Source organism: Gouania willdenowi, chromosome 15, assembly GCF_900634775.1.
Source record: "Gouania willdenowi chromosome 15, fGouWil2.1, whole genome shotgun sequence".
Lineage (NCBI taxonomy): Eukaryota > Metazoa > Chordata > Actinopteri > Blenniiformes > Gobiesocidae > Gouania > Gouania willdenowi.
Genome location: NC_041058.1, coordinates 902,804 through 908,803, shown reverse-complemented (window position 1 = coordinate 908,803; position 6,000 = coordinate 902,804). Strand labels below are relative to the sequence as shown.

At 43.5% G+C, this 6,000-nt stretch overlaps 1 pseudogene; it reads left to right on the top strand.

Moving 5' to 3' along the window:
* LOC114476839 (high-affinity choline transporter 1-like) overlaps window positions 1-4,174 on the top strand; it is a 4,298-nt pseudogene extending 124 nt beyond the window's left edge.
* The last annotated feature ends 1,826 nt before the right edge of the window (window positions 4,175-6,000 follow it).

Sequence of the window (6,000 nt, the reverse complement as noted above, 5' to 3'; positions counted from 1 at the left end):
CACACACACACACACACACACACACACGGCAGTGAACGTACCTGGTGTGACGGCCATGCTGGTTTTCTATCTACTGGTTCTACCCACTGGTTTGTGGGCCTCCAGGAGGTCCAAACGGGTCCAGGAGCAGAGCTCAGCCACTGGGATGGACTGGCTCTACTGGGAAACTGAGCCATTGGCTGGACCGTGGGAATCTTCACCATGACCGGTGAGACAGCAGTTGTTGTTATTGTCTGACTTTATTGTTGTTTTATGTGGTTTTGGTGTATTTAGTGTAATTATTTCATTAGTTTGAGTGTGTGATGTAAAATGTGTGTATTTTTAGTAAATATTTTGTGTATTGTTACGTTGTGTTACAGCTACGTGGGTGGTGGAGGTCTGATCATAGACTGAGATGATATACACGCCTTCCATGGGACTGACGTGGACGCTCCTCATGCTCACAGCGCACAGCACCTCCTTCATCATTGGTCACAGCATTATTATTATTATTATTATTATTATTATTATTATTATTATTATTATTGTTATTATTATCATTATCATTATCATTATTATTATTATCATTATTATTATTATTATTATTATTATTATTATTGTTATTATTATCATTATCATTATTATTATTATTATCATTATTATTATTATTATTATTATTATTATTGTTATTATTATTGTTATTATTATTGTTGTTATTATTACTTTTATTGTTTGTGTGTATTTTTATTTTTATTATTGTCTGGGTTTCTTATTCATAATGAATAAAAATGTGATTCACTTTTTAGAATTTCTGTCCTGATTCTGACCTTTAGTATGAAAATAAAATACATTGTGTTGGTCAAAATGACTGATATATATAATATGTTGATAATATATAATATGATAGTAATATTCCTCAGTGAAGGTGTTGATCATGTGACCTACAGGTGTAAACGTGCTGAGAAAAGGAAGGACCTACTGCAGTGTTTGAAGGTCCATATGTTCTGTTTCCAGGAGGTTTGGTGTTTGCTGGTCCAATGAGGTCCATGAAGTGTGTGACCATGATGGATCCGTTCTACAGGAGGTTTGGAAAGTTTCCCACGGCCGCCCTCAGTGTGGTTTCACTGCAGTGTGACGTGACCTGGGTAACCACCACCATCGGTACTACAGACCACATCCTGGTGATAGATGGAACAGCCTTGATGGCTGGCTATGGGAGCCAATGATGATTAACGATTAGTTTTTGAATCAGGCGAGTACGATATTGAGAACCTTGAGTCCTGGTCTCCAGCAGTGATCCATTAAGGAGGCCTTTCAACTAGTGAGCATTCAACTTCTCCAAGTTGGATTCAATTCTGTGTAAAGGTTCCAAAGCAGCCTCCTGCTTACTTTTAAGTTTGTTCATCACATGAGTCTGAGTGTTGAGAACCTTGCTCCATCCATCAGAAATGACTGGCAGTCTTCTTAAAACAGCTGCTAACGTAATAGGTCGGAAAGCTGCCAGCTCCAATCAGCAGCATGCCTACTACCATCATTCCTATCACGTAGACGTCTTCCACATCCTTGGATAGGCGGGCTCACCACTGCCTTGTTCTTCTGATGTTCTCCTAATGTTTAGCTGATGTTCTAGTGATGTTCTCCTGATGTTCTTCCAGTGCTCCCCCAATGTTTTCCCAATGTTCTATTGATGCTCCCCAATGTTCTTCCAATGTTCTACTGATGTTATCCCGATGTTCTACTGATTTTCTCCTGATGTTCTCCCGATGCTCCCCCGATGTTTTCCCAATGTTCGACTGATGCTTTCCCGATGTTCTCCCAATGATCTTCCGATGTTCTAGTGATGTTTTCCCGATGTTCTACTGATGCTCTCCAAATGTTCTACCACTGTTCTCCTGATGTTCTATTGATGTTCTCCCAATATTATCCCGATATTCTACTGATGGTCTCCCAATGTTCTGATTTTCTCCCGTTGCTCTCCTGAATATCTCCCGATGTTTTAGTGATGTTCTCATGGTGTTATCCCGATGCCTTCCTGATGTTCTCCTGGCGCTCCTCACAGTGGGAACCATGATGGTGGTCCTGGACCTTCCGTTCTCTGTGTGTATTCGGATCTCTGCGCTGGTTGCAGTAGGATACACGTTGGTTGGAGGTCTTTACTCCGTGGCTTACACCGACATCATTCAACTCATCCTCACCTTCATCGGCTTGGTGAGGTTCTCCTCAGGGTTCTACTCAGGGTTCACCTGAAGGTTCTCTTCAGGTTCTCCGCGGGGTTCTACTCAGGTTCTCCTTAAGTTTCTCCTCAGGTTCTACTCAGACTTCTACTCAGTGTTTTCCTCTTGTTCGCTGTGTGAGGTTCTCCTCAGAGTTCTACTCAGGTTTCACCTTAAGGTTCTTATCAGGGGTCTACTCATTGTTCATTAATCAATACATTCATATCACATCTCAGAGATAATAAGGTGTGTAGATTCACAGGCGGCACAATAACAGGTCACATGATCATTCTGTGTGTGTGTGTGTGTGTGTGTGTGTGTAGATGATCTGTCTTCCTTTTGTGATGTTAAACCCTCTCTGTGGAAACATCAGTCACACTCTGATGAACAACACTCTGCATGGATTGGCTCCTCAGAGCCTCGGAGGGCGGGACTACTGATCGACAACTTCCTGTTCATGGTCAGAGCGTCACACATCTGTACACATCCTCGGAACTAAGTCATTCTGTCCCGTTGTGTGTATTTGTAGTACATTGTGTACCCTGGGTTATAACAGACTTTAATGTGTGTGTGCGTGTGTGTAGACTCTGGGTTGCCTAGGTTACCAGTGCTTCCACCAGAGGACGCTGTCTTCCTCTTCTCTGACATCAGCTCGTCTCACGTGCGTCGCTGCAGCTCTTCTCTTCTTCATATTTGGAGTTCCTCCCATCCTACTGGGAGCTGCAGCGTCATCCATGGGTAGGCCTGACCCCTAACCTCTGACCCCTGACCTCTGACCCCTGACCTCTAACTCCTAACCTCTGACCCCTGACCTCTGACCTCTAACCCCTGACCTCTGACCCCTGACCTCTAACTCCTGACCTCTGACCCCTGACCTCTAACTCCTGACCTCTGACCCCTGACCTCTAACCTCTAACCCCTGACCTCTAACTCCTGACCCCTGACCTCTGACCCCTGACCTCTGACCCCTGACCTCTAACCCCTGACCTCTGACCCCTGCAGCCACATGTTCAAGCTGTCCTCCCTCAGACTGGAACATGACCTCCTACGGTTCTCCGTCTCCGTACGTTAGAGGAGAAGCAGCGATGGTGCTGCCCCTCACTCCCCCCTTCGTCTCCATAATTGGTCTGGGGTGTGTGGCCGCCGCCGTGATGTCATCAGCTGACTCAGCATTACTCTCTGCAGCATCAGTCTTCACCATCAACATCTACAAGAGCGTCCTGAGGCCTCAGGTCAGTGAAAGGTCCTCAACTAGAGCAGTCATAGGGCCCAAACATCACACTGATCACCATCTGTCTGCTTTTGTGTGTTTATCACCTCATTTGTTATACTTTTATTTTCTGTTTTGTTCTTTGTGGCATCCAGTGTGGACGGGGAAATATGTTTTCTTACTGTGCACATGATAATAAACACTTTGAATCTTGAATTTTGTGTGTTTATTCTGTTGTTTTGTGCATTTATTGTGTCGTTTTGTGTTTATTGTGTCTTTTTGTGTGTTTTTGAGACTCGTCATCATTCTTCTTCTCTGTGTGTGGTCCAGGCGTTGGACGGGGAGCTGCTGTGGGTGGTCCGGGCCGTGGTTCTGTGTGTGGGCATCCTCAGCTCGTCTCTGTCCGTCCTCAAACACAGCGTCATCATGTTCTGGTTCATCGGCGCCGAGGTGTGGTACGTTGCAGCCTGTTCTTCAGTGTGTCTAACGTCTACGGCTGCGTTAGCGGCGTCATCGTTGGCCTGATGCTGAGGCTGCTCAGTGGGGACCCCACCCTCGGACTCCCCGCATTCCTACATTCCCCAGGATGCACCTTGGAGAACGGCGTGTACGTGCCCCGGTGAGGACGGTGTCCATGCTGTGCTCCCTGGGCTCCGTACTCCTGGTCTCCTACGTCACTGTGACAGCAGAGACGCCGTGTGATGAGAAACGCAGCGTCTCACCAGCAGGAGGCGCCACTGGACCTGACGGAGCTGAGGTGGTGAACGTCTGAGCTGCACCATGTGGACCAACATTCATAGCAGCACATTTAACATGCAAACGATTTGTTTTCAAAAAAGTTTTACAATCAAACCAATAGTGGGTGAAAGTCACTGTGAGGAATACCACAGAAGAAGAAGGAGGCCCTTTTATTATCAACATGTAGAACAGCATGTGCTTCTCAGTGACAGGAGGGGCCGTGTGTGGGCGGAGCCATTGTAGCGCTGAAATCTGCTGCGAGAGGCACCATTGGTCAGTTTGTGATGTTCCAGAAAAAACATAAAATCAGTGCAAAATTTGTGTGAGAGAAAGAACGAAACGAGGACTTTAACACAATGTTATACATCTACGTATATACATGTACATGTACAGTATGTATGTATAGATCAATATATATATATATACTGTATCACCAAGGCAGAGCTGTTGGTGAATCAAAGTGACATTTGTCACAACATTATTGACAGATACACCATGTGACACATGTGGTAAACATCTGTAGAACAACATCAGTTTTATTACAAACACATTTAGTGACACTTTAAAGACTTTCAGCCCTTTAAAGGTCATGTGACATTTTCCCTTTCCATTAAATCACACACACACACACACACACACACACACACACACACACACACACACACCACACACACACACGCACACACCACACACACACACACACACACACACACACACACACACACACACACACACACACACACACACACACACACACACACACACTCTCTCTTCCTGTCGGGCCTGGGAAACAATGAGGAGGAAACAGAGCGAAGGAAAGAACTTTTCCTCTTTTGGTTTTTTAATCAAATGTCACCAAACATTTAAATCTCACACTTTCACTTCATTTTATTAGAAATCAAAACGTAGATGTTACACACATGGCTGAGCAAGGTCAAAGGATAAAGGGGCGGGGCTACGTCTCAGGTTCATCTGGTAGATGCATAAATACACAGAAAATTAAAATGTACAACAAACAGAAAGTCTTTCACAAACAAAATCAATGTTCCCCATATTTTCCCATACAGTCTGACTTCTCTCTCTCTCTCTCTCTCTATATATATATATATATATATATATATATATATATATATATATATATATATATATATATATATATATACTGTATATTTATTTACATTTTCCAGAGGTAAAGTTCTAAACGTCGGCCTTAATCCACAATGGAACATTTGGTCTTTTCATCTAAGCGATCAATCCATTGATCAATGTTTGCTCACTCTGAGTTCATTTATGAGCCGTGGAGTCAGATCCTAACATGAAAAAGATATTGTATTTTGTGCACCAATCAGATACATTCTATCATCTATCTATCTATCTATCTATCTATCTATCTATCTATCTATCTATCTATCTATCTATCTATCTATCTATCTATCTATCTATCTATCTATCTATCTATCTATCTATCTATCTATCTATCTATAAAAGCAAGAAGGTCTGCGTGTGTGGGTGGTGTGTGGAGTGAATTTCTCCCCGATGCGGTGCCCAAGTTTGTGCATCGTTATTTTGGAATGATTTGGTCATTTCAAAATGTTTATTTTAATTTTATTTCGACTTGACGGCACATTCATGTTCACCCAGAAGTGAAACCTATTGAGCTTTTGACCTCAGTATGTGAGGGGGCATCATCTGTATCTATTTCACTGCACAGCTCCTCACTCGCCCAGAGCCACTGCAGACACGGACTGTAAAGACACGAGTGAGAGAGAAGTAGAGAGTTTATACAGGAGTCTCACTGATTGGACCTGATGTGAGTCACTGATGTGCGTGCATGTGCGCGGCTAAAGCACGTGTGTGTAT